The sequence below is a fragment of the Mus musculus genome, chromosome 5 (genome assembly GCF_000001635.26).
Source record: "Mus musculus strain C57BL/6J chromosome 5, GRCm38.p6 C57BL/6J".
Lineage (NCBI taxonomy): Eukaryota > Metazoa > Chordata > Mammalia > Rodentia > Muridae > Mus > Mus musculus.
The window spans coordinates 52939115-52961106 of NC_000071.6; the positions used below are offsets into that span (position 1 = coordinate 52939115).

At 45.8% G+C, this 21992-nt stretch overlaps 1 non-coding gene across 1 annotated transcript; it reads right to left on the reverse strand.

Moving 5' to 3' along the window:
- Positions 1–20236: 20236 nt before the first annotated feature.
- Gm23532 lies at positions 20237–20348 on the reverse strand. Its single transcript, XR_003956075.1, has one exon. It is a non-coding gene; the product is annotated as a small nucleolar RNA SNORA42/SNORA80 family (small nucleolar RNA).
- Positions 20349–21992: the final 1644 nt, after the last annotated feature.

Sequence of the window (21992 nt, forward strand, 5' to 3'; positions counted from 1 at the left end):
CTGAAGGTTTGGCTTAGGAGGCCTGGATGGAACCCTAGAATCTGTACTCTAAAGAATCTTCCATATAGGAGCTGGAGAGATGCTTCAGTGGTTAAGAGCACTCACAGCTCTTCCAGAGGTCCTGTGTTCAATCCCCAGCAACCACATGTGTCTCACAACCATCTGTAATAGGATCTGATGTCTTCTCCTGGTATGTCTGAAGACAGCTACAGTGTATTCATATTCATATATATATACATATATATGATTTGTTATATATATATATATACACACACACACACACACACACACACACACACACACACACCAGTTGGGACTGGTGGGTGGATACCTATTGTCATGGTGGCTTGCCTGATTAGACTGAGGATTGAATTGGAGTAAAAAGACCAGAGATCCAATCCTGATGGTATCACCTTGTGAATGTGTGTCATCAGGCAAGAAACCGGATACAGTCCCCAGAGCCTGCTTTTTCATCTGAAGGAGAAGAGAAACAAGCTTCCCTGGTAGTCTGTGTGTGTGTGTGTGTGTGTGTGTGTGTGTGTGTGTGTGTGTGTGTGTGTGTTAGGCTGGAAATCACAGATGCTGGACTGAAAGGCTCACGACACGGGCTCATCTTGTCTTGGGTTTTCCACTCCATGGATGAGACCATTATTTCTAGAAACATCATTATCCCCGAGAGCTCCACGAGACAAAGATTCCATCCTGACCCTGAGCAGAAACCTATTTCCTCCTGGGTGTTGTGGTTCTCACCTGTAATTCCAACACTCAAACACGGAGGCAGGAGGACCACTGAATTTGAGGCCAGCCAGGATGACATAATAATACCCTGTCTCACACAAACAAACAAATAATTTTAAAAAATTGAAGAAAGAATCCTATGTCCAACAATGCCTTCCTATTGGATTAAACCCAAATCTTTAAAACGGATTTACTTCCTAGTCTGTAGATGAGACCGCTTAGTTAGAGACAGTAGCAGCGCTCTTCTGAAAACTTCATTTTGGCCTCCCTCTGTCAGCTCTGAACTTCTCAACACATCATCTCCTGAGAATGCAGCGTTATGAATCAGCATCATTCCCAAGAAAGACAGTCAGCGTGGCCATATTCCAGGGAAAACAGAGAGGTTGATTTTGTGGGTTATTAATTCAGGAGACATACCAGGTTCCCTCTAGTTACTCTGGTCACCTAGTTCAGCTGAATTACTGAGTTGGGTTAATCACCCCTGGTTGGAAATCTCCTACCTAAAGTGAGGGCCTAGAGAATGAGGCTCAGCGATGGAGGTGCTGTAGTGTGCCAGGCATGGGGCTAAGTGGTGTGCATATACTCAAGTGTTCAATAAACCCTGAAAGGCAAGTGCTATTCTTTCTGTCTTGCAGGTGAGGGAACCAAGGCTAAGGAGGTTAAAGATGTCCCTAAGAGAATATAGCCAATGGGATTTGCAATCAGAATCAGGGCATTAGCATCTTGGGAATGCCACTTGAGGGAAACAGATGAGGCAGGTAGGGCCCTAGTTTTTTGTTTTTGTTTTTGTTTTTGTTTTTGTTTTTGTTTTTGTTTTCCTTATTTATTGAAACCTTTTCTTGTCATTTTCCTTAATGAAGGCACCCTGTACACACAGAAGCCTGGTGCCTGCACACACAAGAGCTCCCTCACAGCTTAGCTAAACCTCGCCAGACTGCACCCAGACTCTGAGTTTCTTCTGAGGAAGCCACGCCCCTCCTGTATCTGCTCCTGTTGGCCTTGCTTTCCTGTAAAGGTTGAACCACTGGACTGAAGGAGGCTGATGACAGAAGGCCACCTCCCACTCATTCCCCCTGGCTTCATGAGGCTTCTCAGATGCTCTCTTCATACAGTGCCCGTCTGACCCCATGACAGTTTCCCTGACATGGGTAGAGTGGCACAGTGCTTATCACTCACACAATCACGCTGGCCCAGTGCCCTGCCTAGGTGCCCAAGATACTAATCTTTCTGGGAAGCCGTGCAGAAACAAGCTTTTTTTTTTCCTTCTTCTTCTTTTCTCTCTACTGGATAGTACAGAGAGAGCTTAATGTCACCTATGGAGAAGCTACAGGCTAAACGGATACTGTTGCTTAGGAAGAGGACTTTATTCCATAAGGAGGTGACTCGTCCCCAAGGCCCCCACAGACCTCCTTGCACAGCGCAGTCCTTGTAGAGATGTGAACCTCACCACATCTGAACACACTCTTCTGGGACTAAGTCCAGGCCTGCTCCTCCCTTGTTCGGTAGGAGGAGGAACAGAGCCTGGCTCTGGGCAGACACAGTCACACCAGCCATCTTAGCTGACTTCCTAGGTTGGCAATGAAGAAGGGTCTTGGATAAAGGGGACCCCACACAGAGTGAAACACACTTACTATTGGTGAATGTACATTCATTTCGGTGGGTCCAAATGCAGACAGGGATGAAGAGAGATTGGATGACTTAAATACATAAACCTGTGTATCCGAACATACGGTTAGAGACAGAGTAGTTTCCTCTCACACAAACCTCTGTCTTGCTTGTGATGGTCAGTCTCCAACGTCAGAGATGATGGATCTAATTCTAACCCCACAGACTGATTTTGTCTGTCACTGACATCTCAGATGACTAGAGGCCATACAGGAGCTGGAGAGATGGTTCAGTGGTTAAGAGCACTCACAGCTCTTCCAGTGGTCCTGTGTTCAATCCCCAGCAACCACATTGTGTCTCACAACCTTCTGTAATGGGATCTGATGTCTTCTCCTGGTGTGTCTGAAGACAGCTACAGTGTATTCATATTCATATATATATATATATACATATATATGTATGTACATATGATGTACATACCTTATATATTCTTTTGTGTCTACCTTCTTTTGCTCAACATATTTTTTTTTTACTGTATATATTGAGGTTTTTTTTTTTTCATTGCTGAGTAGTACTCTGTAATATGGACATACTACACTGCCCCATGGACAGAACTTTTCACTTCTCTGAGTACTGTAGAAGTGATCATAATTACATTATTTATGCATTCATTGGGTGAATATTTTTCCAGTGATTTCTCCCTGCCAGGCATTGTTAGTGATACAAGGAGACTCTGGTGAGTAGGGGCTTTTGCCTCATCTGACTTTAGTATTAATAGAGAAAACCACACAGACACTCAGAGACATGACAAAGGCAGCCGTGCAAAGGGTTGTGGGCACACTACAGCTGTGTTGTGTCCCAGGAGTGGCTTCAGACGCTGGATCTTCTTTGCCTTGGGAGGCTAGGGGACACTTCTCAGAGGAGGTGACATGGGTCACTAAAGGGTGACACACAGATGTGGACAAGGCAAGGCCCAGTAGAGAGGTGCCCCACCCCCACACCCCAAAGCAGCTGAGTGACAGGAGGCTATGGCTCAGGGCTAAGGAGGTCACATGTCCTGACTGTGGAAGCAGAGAAAGAAGCCAGCATGACTGGATTGAAGTGAACCAGGTATGAATGGGAGGAGGAAGAACTAGAGGGGAGGAGGGTGGAGGGAGTCTGTGGAAGTGAGAGGAGCCCATGGGAGGCTCTGACTGGAAGTAAAATGTCTGACTTTCTTTATAATCGTGAGGGAATTCATTAGAGCAGCTGATGGGGTCACAGTGGTCAACTGTAGGCTGGAGGGCTAGGAAGCCTCAGAATAATGAGGTCCTGTGCTTCAGCAAACCCCTCAAAGATCTTTGAAAATCGTTGCTGCAAGTCCATATTTAGAGGCTGAAGCCTACAGAGTCCAGGGGCGACAGGAGGCAGCGGTAGGAAATGCAGCCCCTAGGGAAGGGAGATGAAACTGTGAGGAGGGAGGGTCTCAGGGAGGCCAGTTAGGAGGCTCCCGAGGATCATGTGAGAGGAGCAGGAGGTCAGAGGGGAGTTATCTGAGGTCACAGCTAACTTCTGGGGCTTGGCCATCTTCTAAGCTTCAAGCTTGTGGTGATGGAGGGCTTGTGGTTTGGAATAGAGTGGTCAAGGGCTGAGTTTTGGCCACTGACAGTTTAGGGTCCTATTTGATGCCCTACAGTTGAATTCTAAGTGGGCATCAAGTATGTATAATCAGAAGCTCAATGGACAGGCCAAGGCTAGACCACACACTATGGTGGCCTTGGCAAATGCTGGTCTTGAAGGCTCTAAGTGCATGAGATGGCCCCAGAGAGATGACATCCAGAAGGATTCCTGGCAAAGAAAGCCAAGCCACCAAGAGCCATGTGGGTTTGTTTTGTTCTGTTTGTTTTACTTACCCCATATAGCCCAGGCTGACTTTGGGCTCTTGGTAATCCTCCTGCCTCATCCTCCTGAGAGCTGGGGTTTCAGGTGTGCACACTAGATAAGTCTGGGTAATGTCACAGTCTGGTTCTTCACATCCTATCAAGGATAACTATAACTTTTTTCTTGATGTGACTCCATTTCAACCTGTGAGTTATCTACAGAGCCTTTGCTGCAAGTTAGCCGAAGCCAAATTTGCCATAGCCATACACACCACATACTCACACATGCACACATACACATAGACACACACGATATACACACATATATACATATATACACAATATACATACACACAGCCAGACACACACAACATACATACATACACACAGACAACATTTATATACAAGATGCACACACACAGATCTTGGAATATGTATGTGATGGTAGAGGAAAACCAGGTTACTCCCCCAGAATCTCCCCACTAGGGATTAAAGACTAAAAGACAGATACACATTATCCCACAAGCTCAGGGTTTCCCAAGAAACTCCTTATAGTCTTCTAGCAAGCTCTCTAGAGTCCATGCCCTCCTTTTGAAACCCAAACCAAAGGAAAATAAACCAAACTACCAGCTGACTTGAAGAGACCACAGTGTTCTGTACCTAATATGAGACATGAGGGCTCTTAGGGACTCAACTCTGATGTCATCCTCAAGAGTTAAGAGTTAAGGATCCACTTGGGAGGCAGAGGCAGGCAGATTTCTGAGTTTGAGGCCAGCCTGGTCTACAGAGTGAGTTCCAGGACAGCCAGGACTACACAGAGAAACCCTGTCTCAAAAACCAAAAAACCCCAACCCCCACAAAAAAAACACCCCAAACAAACAAACAAACAAACAAACAAACAAACAAACAGAAAAAGAGTTAAGGATCTAGTGAGGGCTGCATGTGTCTCCACACCATATGATCTTGAGTTTCACCTATAGGTAACAGAGCCCCAGCTGTGCCAGCAAGAGGACATCTATCTGTCTCTTCATCCATTGGGTCTGCAAGCCTTTCACTGTCCCCAGCAGAGGTCTATTTATTACTCTAGTGATGTGGTGAGCAGAGCCTCTGGGGTTGGTTGGACATAAAGACTAGAGGGTGTGCGGTAGTGCTGTCTCTAGGGAGGGTGTTTGGGGACGGTGTGGTCATGGCCTTGGAGTGTCCACAGTCCATCTAACGTCCATTGACTTCCCTCCCTCTGCTTCGAAACGCCATCTTAACATTTGAACAATCAGCAGGCAGTCAGTCTGTAGGACAGGAAAAGCCCTAAACTTGAAATAGCAGCATAACAAACATTTACTAAATCTGTCATCTTCCCAAGGTAACTCAGTTCTCTTCTCTGTGGTCTTTTTTCTTCTTTCAGCCAGGGTCTTACTATGTAACCCAGTTGATCTTGAGTTTGGACTTCTCCTGCCTCTGCAACTCGAGTGCTAGGGTTCTAAGCCTGCAGTACCACAACTGGCTCAAATTCTTCATCTAAACCTTCTGAAGTCCACAACAAGGCTGTGAGTTAGGGAGCAACCTCCTTGTGTCCGACTTGGGAAAATGGAGGCTCAGAAATATGAAACCAGCAGTGACTAGATGGCAAAGGATGACTTCGAACTTGTCCCCGTGAGATTCCATAGCCACTGTCATAGTCATAGCTCAAGGCAGCCTGAGTTCATGACCAGGACTTGACACTTGACCTTGAACAAGGTGCGCATTTCTCTGTGCCTCAGTTTCCACATGTAGCACAGGGAGGATTGTTGGTAGTGATGGTGACTCATTTAAAGGAGAATCGCAAGCTATGGAAATCTACCAAATGTTATTAGTTGTACAACCCACTCTTCTTCTTGGTCCCTCCCTGGTGTGGGCAGATGCTATCCTAAAGGCAAGGGCCCTTGTCTGGTGTCTTGTGCAGTGTCGAGCACTGTATTCGACTGTCTTTCCTTGGCTGATACACAGCCTGGACTTTGAGCCCAGCGTTGCAAAGCCTGTGGCAGTTTCCTGAAAGCTATTGTGCAAACCATAGTCCTTCTCTGTTCCTAGAAACGATCCCAGGCTATCCTCCAAGATGGCAAGCTTGTGTGCTGGTGACAGATGTGCCAACCATAGTCTTCTCACCCGCAGGTGCCAGACCCTGGTTGGTAGCATGCAGGTGGCTTCTGAAAGAAGTCTGTGGCATGAGACAGATGGGCTCAAATCTTCATTCATTCCCTGTGAGTTTAGCATCTTCTGGAATGAATGGGCCCAGCTCCCCTCATGAAGCCAATGGTCTATCAGAGAAAAAATACAAACACGCCGGAATCAATTAATTGAACAGGGTGTGCAGGTTTATCGATGTGGTCACAGTGATGTGTCCCATTGTCCAGTCACTGGCTTCTTAACATCAAGAGGCCGATTAGGGGACTTGTTTCTCTTCCAGGTGTGGTGTATCATGAACACTTGAAGTCGTAGCAGTTGAAGTCAGTGGCTATAGAAGGCATTTTTTCCTTAGTCCTGCCTTTTTGAGGTTGAAATCCTTGAGCAGTCTGCAGTGCTGTTCCAAGCACTCCTTCTGGGGGCGTGGCTTCAGCCCTTCCAGTCATCTGCACAAATTCTTTTATCTATTTTATCAATGTATGTGTGTGTGTGGATGGGGGGTTTAGGAGGCATTCATGGAGGTCAAACTACAACTTGAGGGAGTCAGACCTCTCTTTCTATGTGTGTCCTCCTGGGGCTCAAACTCAGGTTATCAAGCTTGGTGGCAAGAGCCTTTACATACTGAGCCATCTTGGTGTCCTCTTCTGTAAATTTGCCTGTACCTGTGCCTGTGTGCATTCATGCCTGGTGGCAGTGGTGGTAGTGGGGTGGTGGGGTGGTGGTAATTGAGTCTAAGGCTTCTTGCATACAAAGCAAGGAATCTAACAGAACTGTATCCTCAGTCCCTAAACTCCCTATTCTTTTCCTCTGTTTTCATCTACCCTTTTCTTCCTCTTCTTTGATTTCCCCCTCATTTCCTCTTTTACATTGTTAGGAGATGAGCCTGTTGCCTCATTCAGGTGAGGGAAACACTGGGATTGTAAATTCTTTTTTATTTTGAGACAAGGCCTATCTGTAAAACAGGCTAGCTAGACTCAAACTCACTATCCTCCGGCCTCAGCTTCCTGGGTGCATACACCCAGCTTATAACACACACACACTCTCTCTCTTTACCTCTCTGTCTCTGTCTGTCTGTCTGCCTCTGTCTGCCCGTCTTTCTCTGTGTGTGTGTGTGTGTCCAGTAAAAACACAGGCATGTCACCTTTGTGCCTTCGGTGCTTCAGTATCTGGGGTTGGTGAGACGGCTCAATCAGCAGAGTGCTTGAACCTCTGAGCTTGAAGACCCAGGTTTGGTCCTCAGGACTCACGCAGTGAGAAGCATCAGTATGACACCATCTGAGTACAGTGGAGGCAGAGACAGGTAAACGCCTGGGGCTTACTGGCTAGCCTGGGTGATGTGCTATGTTTTATGCTAGTAAGAAATCCTGTCCAAAGCAAGCTGGGCGGTTCCCAAGGAGCATCTATACGCTGTCATCCGATCTCCACGCACATGTGCCCATGCACACACATACGTGCACATAAATGTTTTACATTAGAAAGTGAAATTCATTTTAATGCTGTATCTCCTTTAATAATATCCCAAGCAGGGCTGGAGAGATGGCTCAGTGGTTAAGAGCATTGACTGTTCTCCCAGAGGTTCTGAGTTCAAATCCCAGCAACCACATGGTGGCTCGCAGTTATCTGTAATGGGATCTGATGCCCTCTTCTGGTGTGTCTGAAGACAGCTACCGTGTATTCATATACATAAAATAAATAAAATCTTTAAAACATTACATCCCAAATAATCTCATTCCAACATTTCATTAAAGACATAAATGAGATACTGTATATAATTTTTCATGTTAAGTCTGAGAAGTTTAGTGTTTAAAATTTACTTATAGCAATACTGATTTAAATGTAAAAATCTCATTGAAATACTTCATCTCTATTAAGCTTCATGAAACATGGTTGAAGATGTAGGGTTTACATAAAATGTCCCCCCTCACAAACTTAAATATTAAGTCAGTTGGTAGTAGTGATCCACACCTTTAATCCCAGCACTCAGGAGGCAGGGGTAGGTAGATCACTGAGTTAGAGGCCAGCCTGGTCAACAGAGGGAATTCCTGGACAGCCAAGGCTACACAGAGAAACCCTGTCTTTAAAAACTGAAGAAAACACACAAAAACCAAAGAAAACAAGCCTTAAATATTTTTTATTAATCCAAAAAATTACTAAACATAACTAGACGTGGTGATACATGCCTGCAATCCCAACATTCAGAAGGATGCGGCAGGAGAATTCCAGGTTTGAGGGCAACTTACTTGGCCAGGGAGGTGGCTCAGCACTTGCACCAGAATGAAACCTGCCTCAAAGAGAGCTCGAAGGTGATGACTGACCTCTGACCTCTGCACGTGTGCCATGACATTCATGAGCCTCGCATATGAAAATGTCCACATGTAATGTACACACTCGTGCACATAATAAATATTTTTAAAAAGATACCTTAGTATTTTAAAAAAAATTTAAAAAGGAATTTTTCTTCACATTAGTGAAACTTGGACATCTTTCCTAGAGTGATTGATTAGACTTTGGATAAAAAAAAATTAATCGGTTTCAAAGCTGCCTCTGCCCAAGTTAAGTAAATTTCCAACCCCTCGAGTTAATCAGAAGACTATTGTACAGATGAGTAGCAAGCCAAGATGTACCACAGATAACAGAGTGTCCTTCCCTTTGGCCCTGTGTCTGCAGCTGATTTATATAATGCCTGTCACAGAGAGAGGAACCTGCATATTGAGTCTCATTAGGAAAAAAAATGGGCAGAGCCATTGTTAATGATTAGGTGTGTTTTAAAGTTTCCATTTCAACATCAGTCTCAAATGTCTACGTCACAGGTGAATGAATACACACAGCTGTGTATTCTCTCACCTTGGCGGGTCCCGTAGCTCATTCACACCTGCAGTACGACTGAGCAGGGAGAAGCGATCCCACTCAGGTGGCTCACTTTGCTTATTGGATATTTGCCAAGCAGCCTTTGTTTGATAAAATCTTGAATTGGGTATTCTAAAACTCTTCTACAGCTCAAAGGAAGAGCACTGACAAAGAAGAAAAAGTCATTCTTCTATTTCTTTTGAGTGCTGCATAAAAATGAAAACAATTGATGGTATTTGGAAGTACAAATGAGTGGTTTAACAGCTATATCTATATCCATGCTTTTCTAACACCTTCTCCTAACTGAGATGGCTCAGGTAGTAAACTTCCTGCCATGTTAAGTATGAGGACCTGAGTCTGGAGCCTTGGCACCCTAGTGAAGACCTGACATGGTTGTGCACATCTGCAATGCAGTGCTGTGACATGGGATGCACATCTGCAGTGCAGTGCTGTGACATGGGATGCACATCTGCAGTGCAGTGCTGTGACATGGGATGCACATCTGCAGTGCAGTGCTGTGGCATGGGATGCACATCTGAAATGCAGTGCTGTGACATGGGATGCACATCTGCAGTGCAGTGCAGTGACATTGGATGCACATCTGAAATGCAGTGCTGTGGCATGGGATGCACATCTGCAATGCAGTGCTGTGGGTGGAGATAGGTGGGTCCTTGGATTTCACTGGCCCACTAGTCTTGCCAAATCAATAAGCTGCTGATTCAGTGAGAGATCCTATCTACAAAGAAAAAAATATGGAGATCAATTGAGGAAGACACTTGTTGTTGACCTCTGGCCTACACACCTACACCTATACACCTACACAAACACACACACACACACACACCACCCCTCCCCCCATACCTCCCACACCCCACACTCTCCCACACACAGACACACACCACACACACATCACACATACCACACACATACAAACCCCCACACCACACACACACACACCACACACACCACACACACACACACACCACACATAACACACACATACAAACCCCCACACCACACCCACACACCACACCCACCACACATGCCATCCCCCCCACACATCCCATACCACACACACACACACACACACACACACACACGACACACCACACATACCACCCCCCCCACACACACACACCCCATACCTCCACAAGGGTCAGAGAACACTGAGAAAGAGGTGGTGGAAGGACTGAGAGAGCCAGAGGGCAGGAAGGCTGCTGTGAGTTGCTGTCCTCTGGGCATGGCATGGTGGTTGTGCCCAGGAACCCACAGCAGCTATGGCTGCCTGCATAAGACCAAACCAGTCATGATTCCAGTGGGGATGGGAGAGAGGGGCTCATGGAGATCCACCCCTGCCATTGGCAATCGATGGAGTCATTTTTCCCCAGTGGGTGTGGCTGCTGGTAGATTGCCCTTGCTCATGCAGGCAGTGATAACTAGACTCAGTGGCTAGGGATAAAAAGGGGGCATATGAAGGTGGAAGGGACATTAATTGGGGGGATGGGGAAGGAGAAGAAGGGGAAATTGAGGAGTGAATATGAGCAAGATATATTGTATATACATATGGAGTTGTCCAAGAAGAAATAAATATTGAGAAGAAAACTAGCTCTGAATCTAAAATTTCAACTGAGCATAGTGAATTGCTGTCTGTAATGAGGATCACTAACTTCTTGTCTGGCTGGAACTCACTGAGAGAGGTAGGAAATTTAAGAAAAAAACCTATACCACGTCTTACATCTTTTTTAAGGCTATAACTGACACCATTTCTTCTTAAATTGGAAGTTCCTCAAGACTGAATGTTCCCAAGTATTAATTGGGTCATATCTATTATGTTGCTGGGCTCTTCTCAAGCTAAGAAAAACTACTTGCGATCTTTCAAATGTATTGATTGGCCTTTGCTATTGTTAGAAATGTCTCTGTATTTTATGAGCAATTATTTGCTGGCTGAAACGAAGAGATTTTAGGTTCTGTTAAATATCTTTTGTGTTTTTTTTTTTTCAGAATTTTCAAACAATATGGTCTCTTAATCTGAAAATGTCTTTCTTTTGTACATGAACCTAGCTCTTTAAAATCCACCGGCTTTATATGTGCAGATACTATTTAAATTATTTTAAAATTAACGTCTTGGTTTCCAGAATTCCATGTAGCCCAGGCTACATCCTCGTTAAGCTTACCCTCCTTTTGCCTCTACTTCCTGAGTTGCTGGGAGTATAAGTCTGTGCCACCACGCCTTGCTGTTCACACTTTTTTTAAAAAGCAAAAAAAAAAAAAAAACCTTTTAGTTGCATTGTATCTACGATAAGAATTTTGATTTACTTGTTAATTACAATTTATATAAAAGCTGAAAAAATATTTTTTAAATTATTGGTTATTTTATTTATTTACATTTCAAATGTTATCCACCTTAAAAGCTGAAAAAAATTTAAATATACTGCAACTGTTACACAGGTGCCTGGCAGACACTGAATTGATGAATTTATGTACAATTCTTCAGATATGTTTCACATGCGCAGTATGTTATCATATCTTATGTATTGTCACGGTCAAAAAGAAATACAGGGGCTGGAGAAATGGCTCAGTGGATAAAAGAACTTGTTCCTCCAGAGGACCAGGGTTTTATTCCTAGCACCACATGGTGACTTGTAGCTATTCATAACTCCAGTTCCTGAGATCCAACTCGCTCTTTGGCCCTGTGAGGGCAATCAGGCATGTACACAGTGCACAGACATACATGTAAGCAAAACACTCATGCACATTAAATAAATAATTCTAAAGAACATTTTAAACAAAGAAATGCAATTTGAGAAAAACATAAAGTATTTGTGAGAAAATGTTTTATATCAGGTGTGTTCTCTCTCTCTCTCTCTCTCACACACACACACACACACAGAGAGAGAGAGAGAGAGAGAGAGAGAGAGAGAGAGAGAGAGAGAGCAAGAGGATGGCCAAGGTTAGCCTCAGGTGGGGGTGTTACTCAGGAGCTGCCTACCTTGTTTCATGAGACAAGATCTCTTACTCTGACCTGAGCATCTCTAAGTAGACTTGGCCAGGCTGGCCAGCCAGTATGTCCTGGGGATCTGCCTGTCTCATTATCCCCAACGCTAGAATCACAAGCGTGCACACCCTATTCACTTTCTTAGATAGATTCTGAGACTTGCATTCTAATCTCCCTGTAAGCACTTTTCAGAGGTGGGGGGGGGGGGAACTATCTCCCTAGGACATGCTTTAGTCCTTAAATGAAGATTAAAGTGAACAAACACAAGACATTCAGTTCTGCAGTCTCTCTGCCTCCTTTCCAGCCTGAGTCTGAGCCTCCTTCATGGCAGACTATGAATCTAGATGGCACAGCGCTCTGAAGGGGAGGAGCTTGGCCTGCATCTTAGACGAAGAGAGGGCTCATGCACCCTGACAGAGGGGTCTGGGAGGGCTCCTCAGTTTGTACAGGTGAGATGGCACTAATTTCCCAGATGGCCAGGGGCAGGAAAACCCCTGGTCTTGAGTTAATACATATGAACCAATGGGAGCAAAGGCGAGGGGTCCAGCTAGGGGAGAGCCAGCAGGTCCCAGGAGGTTGTTGGTGAAGGACAGAAGTAGGGGGAAACTCCCAGTCTGAGGAAGTGAAGGGGACAGGGGAGGGCAGACTTCAATCTGAGGTTCAGTTTCATTTGTTCTTGTTCAACTTTTAAACATGGAACTAAATTTAAGTATCAGGGTCTTATGATATAACCTGCACTCCAACTCATAACCTCCTGCCTTTGCCTCCCTAGTGCTGCAGTATCATGTCTGGGAGTCGAATAAGACATTCTGTGTCGTTTTCTGCCTGCTCCTGATTGTTCTACTGCAGTCTTTGGGGGATGCAGTGGCAGATGTCAAGCATGCAGCTGTAAGCATGTGGGACATCTGTATTCCTGCCTCAATTGGGTTCATTCCCAAACAAAGGCCAGTGTGTATTCTGGCAGGCATGGGATTTGTTTTATAGACCAGGCTGGCCTCAAACACATAGGGACCTGTCCACCTTTGTGTCCCTGTTTCAGCTATGTAGCAAGTTCCAGATCAGTCCTGGACCCATGAGACTGAAAACAAGACAAAATACAACACAGGAAATGAATGCCGAGAACAGAGAGACTGTGACATTTGTTCATTGCCGGTCTGGTTTCCTGAATGTTACAGTGTGATGCCTGGAGGTAACAGGGCTTCTGTTTTCCTCCCTGAGCCTCGAAGAACCATGTGGATACATTTTGGAAAAACAGAGAGGAGACAACGAAAAGGCAGTAACGTGAAAGTTGCTTCCCATGCATCGAGACCTCTCTCCAACACCGTGGCCCTCAGTGATGGAACTCTTGGTCTGGCCATAGAGACATCACTTAGGGTATGTATGAGATGTCGGGAGTTCAAAGCTGAGTACTTTGGAGACCAATGTTGAGACAAGACCAAGTGCAGTTTCTCTGGAGTGGACTGGACTGGAGTGTAAGGGCCAGGCAGACAAGGCAGATGGGGCTTGGCTATATCACTGTGAGCAGCTGGGCATCAGAGAAGCAGTCAGAAGAGATATAAAGTCATATGATCATAAGTGTCTGTCATCAAGTCAGTGGCACTGCAGAGACTCCCAACCTCTGGGGAGAGTCCTGGACAATGTCCTGGGCTGGAGGAAGACTTGGTGAAAAGCAGGAAGAGGAGAAGGTGGGCTTGCCTCACAGTGGGGTCCTGACCTCAGTGGCGTCCTTGGTCCCTTGATACATGCCATCATCCTAACATCCTGACCTCTGCACTTCTAACTTAACATACAAGGTGACAAAGATGACACATAGCAGAGCCCATACAATCTGCCAGCCTTTTTCTCCTTAGCTGAAGTTTGAGTTTCTGTAATAAATTATCATAAGCTAGGGGCCTGGAAGGACGGACATTTGTTTCTTACAGTTCTCAAGGATGGGCCCAAGGTTCAGGCTCCAGACAATTTCATTGTTGGTGAGCACTCTCTTCCTGGTGAGACATCTGTAGAAGAAGGGTGCCTCTTGTTTCATCCTTCCATGAGGAAAGAGGAGGAGGAAGAGGAGGAGAAGGAGGAGGAGGAAGAGGAAGAGGTGCATGATGGAAGGGGGAAAAAGAGTTCATTTACATACAGGGACACCAATTCCATCATGGGGCTCTATCCTCCTGGTTGGTCTAAGCCTCACCTCCTTGTCCTTTGTCCCTCTGCCACAGCACCCAGCTTCAAATACAACAACCTTGGGAATTAAGGCTCCAGCACATGGATTCTAGAAGGAACCAAATACTCGTTCCTTAGCGTTCACATCACTTCTGTTCAGTGAGACACTATCTCTCTCTTTCTCGTTCAGGGAAGTATGAGGTGCCTTTCCAATAAGATGGCAATAATCTCAAGGTGTATTTGGTGCTTGCTCCTCTTTTGTGGATGTGACAGTCCCTAGAGCTTTTCTCCATCTGTAGGTAACAGGGACTCAAAGTCCATCCATGTGGCTCTTGGGTTGATAAAGCCAGTCTTGCCTCTGCATACCTAGAAGGTCTGATCCCATGCTTACAATGTGCTGTTGTAACTTTGTGGCTTTCAAAGTCCCTGTAATGAGCACCTTGGCTGTTGTTTAGACTCCTGTGATGAATTGATCTAGGCATAATAAAATTCCTCCGTCCTCCATTATTATTTCTTATAGTTCAGAGGAGCTAGGGAACGCATAAAGAGCATGCTAATTAACTGTAAGGCAGAATTGTGCCTGGGAGGAGGGCTGTAAATGTTTTCCTCCACGCTAATTCCTCAGTTCTGCTGTGTGCGTTGAGCAGTATCTCCCTCACAGCCAGCCCCACGCTTCCACTTAAATCACTTAAAACCCATCGAGGTTCAGCTTCTCCCCTCCTCCAGAAGTTCTGTCTTTATGTTTCCCGATTAGAGTTTGTTTCAAGTTCGCTGTTAATAGCTACAGTACTCTTAGCTCCCAGTTTTCTGGGAAAGATTTCTGGCTCTTCTTTCTCCCCTCCCCTCCCCTCCCCTCCCTTCTCCTCTCCTCCCCTCCCCTCCCCTCCCCTCTCCTCTCCTCTCCTCTCCTCTCCTCTCTTTCCATACACACACACACACACACACATATATATATGTATATATGTATGTATGTATGAGAAGTTCGCACATGTGTGTACAGGTCAGAGGGCAACTTTCAGGAGTCAGTAATCACCTCCCACCTTGTTGAGGCAGGGTCCCTCTCATTTCTGCTGCTGGCCCATGAGTTTCCAAGTCTGCACTCCATCTTGTCATAGCAGTACAGGGACTACAAATGTGCACCACAACTGTGTCTGGCTTTCTACTGGGGTCCTGGGAATCAAACTCAGGTTGATCGACTTGCTCAGCAAGAGCTTTTACCCACTGCACCATCTCCAGGACCTCGTCTTTTGGTTACTCTGTTTCACCACCTTCTATCCATATGGATTCAGGCCAGACTTCATGCATCTTCACATGCTGTCTTCTTGCTATGCTTCCCTTAACTCGAGAATGATGCCATCCGAGCTTGCAGGAACCGATTATTTTTCTCCACCAACTCAGACTGTCAAGTGATATTTTAGCAGTGAAGTGACTTCTTTGGCAAAATTTCATAGGACACATGGTGGGTGGAATTGTGTACAAAAGTAAAAAGCTGGCATCCTTCCCCATCATACTATCTGTCAAAAAGAAAGCCTTGTTTGGAAGTGGGTGGCCTCTTTTGGTAGATGACTATGTGAAGATGAAGTCAGTAGAGTAGGTCCTAATTCACAATGATTGATACCATTATTAAAATGGGATATTTAGAAACCTAGGCAGATCAGACCCCTGCCCCCAAGCACAGGAGAAGTTTCAAGGGGAACAGCACCTATGATACCTCAAGTTTCCAGAAACAAGGACAGAGGCTGGCTGTGTGTGATCCCTCAGCTTCAGATGGTTCCTTCATTGTGGACTTCTGGCCTCCAGGACTATGGGATGCTACCTGGCTTGTGCCTTCATGTTATAGCGAAATCTGGGATGGAAGTGTCTTTGAATCAAAGGGTGAAGATTCCGGGGAAGTGGCTTTTAGGATAGGAAGGACATATGGGGCCTTTGGTAGGTAACCTTCCCCAAGAATGGGAATTTCCTCAGGCGTCTCATGCTGGGAGAAGGAAAAGACTGGGAGTTGGTGCTTGCCAGAGGGATAACTTGTTACTGGTGTCTTAGTCAGGGTTTCTATTCCTTGCATCATGACCAAGAAGCAAGTTGGGGAGGAAAGGGTTTATTCAGCTTACACTTCCACATTGCTGTTCATCTCTGAAAGAAGTCAGGACTGGAACTCAAGCAGGTTAGGAAGCAGGAGCTGATGCAGAGGCCATGGAGGGATGTTCTTTACTGGATTGCTTTCCCTGGCTTGCTCAGCCTGCTCCCTTATAGAACCCAAGATTGCCAACCCAGAGATGGTCCCACCCGCAAGGGGCCTTTCCCCCTTGATCACTAATTGAGAAAATACCCCACAGCTGGATCTCATGGAGGCATTTCCCCAACTGAAGCTCCTTTTTCTGTGATAACCCCAGCCTGTGTCAAGTTGACACACAAAACCAGCCAGTACACTGGGAAAGAGAATCCACATAGTTCTGATAAGACGCTGTGCCGGAGAGACTGGAGTGGACTCGATATTGAGTGGGCAGTGTCACACTTTGGTTAGGACTGCTTAGCCATGCACATCTTTTGCTTACTTAAACCCAACCCTCATGCCAGGACCCTGAAGACCAACTTGGGGAGGTGGTGTCTCTGAGCCTTTTTGTTCCTCTTCTGAATGTTGCCTCCTTGATAAACTGCCCCATTTACTTGTGTGTTTAGTTGAAGATTGGAGATGGGTACTAGGGCCTGACTTATGAGAAAACCAAGGCTCTGACTCTAACAACCCCAGTTACAGGTAGTAGAGGACATAGCAACCACTGGTTTCATGCTGCTTACCTGGTCCTCCTGGGCAAGGGCCATGTCAGGCATCATCAAGATCTGTTTCGGTCACCCAGGAAACAGTGGCTCAAAGAGAGAAAGCCACTTGGCCGAGATCACAGCCCTAACAAATTTATCCTTGTGGTGGTTTGAATAGAAATGGCCCCCACAGACTCATGCAAATGAATGACTGGCCCATAGGGTGTGGCAGTGGTAGGAGGTGTGGCCTTGTTGGAGGAAGTGTGTCACTGTGGGGGCAGGCTTTGAGGTCCCTTGCTACACTCAGTGTGGCACACAGTCTCCTTTTGCTGCCTGTGGATCAAGATGTAGCACTCTCAGCTCCTTCTCTAGCATCGTGTCTGTCAGCATGCTGCTATGTTTCCCACCATGAAGATAATGGACTGAACCTCTGAAACTGTAAGCCAGCCCCAATGAAATGTTTTCCTTTAAGAGAGTTGCCTTGGTCATGTTGTCTTCCCACAGCAATAAAACCCTAAGACACTTGTCCTGCCCCAAAGAAGGTTCCTTACCTTTCTGAGTTAAGCCATCCAGCTTCCTAATGCTTGGCCATCTCATCATTTGTGTATTCTTTGGAACTGCAGAGATATCTTGCTTTATAACTTTACTAATTGCTGAGACCCCAGACCACAATAGTAAAACGGTTGCTTTAGACTCAGGCTTCTGAACTCTGCTTCTCACAGGCTGTTTGTCCTAGGTAACTTCTCTGTGCTTCAGCCTCCTTTGTTGACAATGAACAATACTGTAGGGTATTCACTTCATTCCATTCTTGGGTATCAGAGTCAATGTATTACATTGCAATACACTGTCAGTGTTACATTGTAATACACTGTATGTGTTACATTATAGTACACAGTATGTGCTACACTGTAATACACTATACATGTTACATTGTAAAACACTATATGTGTTACATTGTAATACCTTGTATGTATTACATGCATTTGATGGGACACCTGGCATGCACCAAGTCTCAGCACTTGCATTGCTTAATTTGGGGGCTGAGAGTGCTGCAGGTGGAAGGCAGGGCTTTGGGCTTGGTAGGTAATTGCTCTACCTCTGAGTTTCATCTGTATCATCCATCATCCATCATAATTGCCTCTGAGCATGTGCTCCATGTCTCAACTGGTGCTGCGCCTCACACAGTAACAGTGATGCAGGCAAGCTGGAGGATGAAAAACCAAGGAATGTATGTTATTAGAGGGGAAGGGTGCTAGAAAGAAATAGTGTTTGTTTATTGTCTCTCTGTGGAGTGTTTTGTCTTGAGCTTCTAAGAGGCACCGAGGGTATAATTTACAGTTCCGGTTGGTGGCAAATCCTTAAAGGGCTCTTGTCTTATTCAGCTAGTCTCAGAAGATAAAGAAAACATCTCCCATGGCAGCTCTTTGTGTCTTTTATAGTGTAGTTGGGGTGTGGGGGTGGGGCACAGTTCTGAGACAGTGGGTAATGTTTAATAAGATAGAAATATCCAGAAGGAACAAGCTGCTTAGGGAGAATGAGTCCAAATGGCCTCAGTGGTCACAGACATTCTTTTCCTAGGTTCTGGATGCAATCTGCATTATATTATGACATTCACAAAAGCTCTGTGTGTCCTTCTGGTAGTTTTAGTTAGAATAGCTCCCATAGGTTCATGTATTTGAATGCTTGGCCCTCAGTGGGTGGAGCTGTTTGGGAAGGACTAGGAGGTGTGGCCTTGTTAGAGAAGGTATGTCACTGGGGGTGAGATTAAGTTTTCCAGTTAGTTCTGTCTACATTGTACTTGTGCTTAGACGTAAGCTCTCGGCTACTGCTCCTTCTTCCCTACTGCTAAGCTTCCCACCGTGATGGTCATGGACCATCTAACTCCATGGAACTGGGAGCCTCCAAATTTCATGCTTTCTTCTCAAAGTTGCCTCAGCTATGGCGTCTCTTAACAGTTATAGAAATGTAACTGAGAAAGAGCCCGAGTCAGGAATGCCTGGGTTCTGTGCACCAGTCTAATCACTGAAAATAGCAAGGATACCCTAATAGTGAGATCTTATGATCTTTCTGTTATCAAATTCTCCCCTCCTCCCCAAGGGAGAGGGTCTCTGGGAAGGGTGGAAGGGGGAAGGCAGGTTTGTGTTATGTGACTCTGCCCCTGAAAGTGAGCTTGTGGGCTGGAGAGATGGCTCAGTGGTTAAGAGCACTGTCCGGTCTTCCAGAAGTCCTGAGTTCAATTTCCAGCAACCACATGGTAGCTCACAACTGTCTGTAATGAGATCTGATACCCTTTTCTAGTGTGTCTGAAGACAGCAACAGTGTACTCATATAAATAAAATAAATAAATCATTAAGAAAGAAAGAAAGGAAGGAAGAAAGGAAGGAAGGAAGGAAGGAAGAAAGAAAGAAAGAAAGAAAGAAAGAAAGAAAGAAAGAAAGAAAGAAAGAAAGAAAGAAAGAAAGCAAGCAAGCTTGCTGGTTGTCCTTCCTGCCAGAGAGGCTGCCAGCTTCCTACAGTGTGCAGGTAAGAAAGAGCATGAATTGGCGGATATGGCTGTCTGCTCTACTCTGGGTTTCATGGCTTTGTTAGATGGTCGAGTCAGGTTAGATCAACTGGGGATTGGGTGAGAACATTTTCTTTCTTTTTTAATTAGATATTTTATTTATTTACATTTCAAATGTTATCTCCTTTCCTGGTTTCCCCTCCACCCCCCCCCATCCTATCACCCCCTCCCCTTGCTTACCAACCTACCCACTCCCGCTTCTCTGTCCTGGCATTCCCCTACACTGGGGCATCAAGCCTTCTCAGGACCAAGGGCCTCTCCTCTCATTGATATCCAACAAGGCCATCCTCTGCTATATATGCAGCTGGAACCATGGGTCCCTCCATATATACTCTTTGGTTGGTGGTTTAATTCCTGGGAGCTCTGCGGGTACTGGTTGGTTCATACTGTTGTTCCTCCTATGGGGCTACAAGCTCCTTCAGCTCCTTCAGTCCTTTCTCTAGTTCCTCCATTGGGGATTCCATGCTCAGTCCAGTGGCTTTGAGCATCCACCTCTGTATTTGACAGGCACTGGCAGAGCCTCTCAGGAGACAGCTCTATCAGCTGTCTTTCTTCCTTTTTATCCACTGTGTGACCCACTTTAGTGCCAGCATCCTACAGGCACAGAGACTGGGCAATGGTCAGGAGTCACAGTTTGCTCTAGCATGGGGAACATTTTCATCAGAGAGAATTTTGCTCTAAAATCCAGGATGGAAAGCAGAGAATAAAGATACAGAGGACCAATGAAAAGCAGCAAAAAACCTGCTGGCCTCTTGAGTACCATCCAGTAGGAAATGTGTCTTATCCTGGGATCTATGGAAGGACCCATCCATGTGCTTATCTGCCTCCTAGTTCTGCAATTTCACCAGGTGCAGTTGGTTTGTCTGTGTCACCTCATCTTAAAAACCTGTGATACTTTAGAGCACTGGTTCTCAACCTGTGGGTCTCAACCCCTTGGTGTGTGTGTGGGGGATCATATATCAGCTATCTTGTATAGCAGATACTTACACTATGGTTTCTAACAGTGGCAAAATTACAGTTATGACGTAGCAATAAAAATAATTTTAGGTGTGGGAGTCACCGCAACTGAGGAACCGTCTCAAAGGGCTGTAGCACTAGAAAGGCTGAGCGCCACTGCTATAGAGTGAACCACTGAACAGTTTCAGTCATGACCTGGCTTCGGAGTGCCTGTCTACATGCACGTGTCGTGTATGCTGCATGCTCTGTTGGACTTGTGAAGACAGTAACCATGGGGCTACCTTCCCTCCAACCAGGGCACAGTCTAGAAAGGGATCCCAAAGCAGAAGCTTCCAGTTCCTTGTCAGTACTGTAGGGCCTACAGGGTGTAGTAAGAAATGGGCTTAGAAGCTCGGGGAGAGGCTGGGCAGGGAGAGGAGATGGCTGGGCGGGTAGGGGAGAGGCTGGGCGGGGAGAGGAGATGGCTGGGCAGGTAGGGGAGAGGCTGGGTGGGGAGAGGCCCCCGCGCACAAGCCTGATGACCTGGGTTTGATTCTTGGTACCCACATGTGGAAGGAGAGAGCCAGCTCCCGTGAGTTGTCTATTGTACACTAAAGAACTGTGATAGAAAATGTACAAATCACACTATTGCATATGCCAGAAAGATTATGCTGAAGGGACCCTGATATAGCTGTCTCTTGTGAGGCTATGCCGGTGCCTGGCAAACACAGAAGTGGATGCTCACAGTCAGCTATTGGATGGATCACAGGGCCCCCAATGGAGGAGCTAGAGAAAGTATCCAAGGAGCTGAAGGGGTCTGCAACCTTATAGGTGGAACAACAATATGAACTAACCAGTACCCCGGAGCTCTTGACTCTAGCTGCATATGTATCAAAAGATGGCCTAGTCAGCCATCACTGGAAAGAGAGGCCCATTGGTCGTGCAAACTTTATATGCCCCAGTACAGGGGAACACCAGGGCTAAGAAGTGGGAGTGGGGTGGGGGGGTAGGGGAGCGGGGTGGAGGGAGGGTATAGGGGACTTTCAGGAAAGCGTTTGAAATGTAAATAAAGAAAATATCTAACAAAAATAAATTTAAAAAAAGAAAATAATGTACAAATCAAGTGAAATGTTCTTAGAAAGTAGTATCTTGGTATATGGGCTGGCTTCCAGTAAGGGCCAGATGGGCTTAGCACATGTTCATGTGTGTACATGTATGTACATGTACATGTGTGTGTGGGGCAGGGCTGCATGTCCACAGGAGTCCAGAGATTAATTGTGGGTGCCTTCCTCAGTCACTTTTCCACCTAGTGATTGATTTGTGAGAGAAGGTCTCGCTGTGTAGCTCTGGCTGGCTTCAAGCTCACAGAAATCCACCAGCCTTT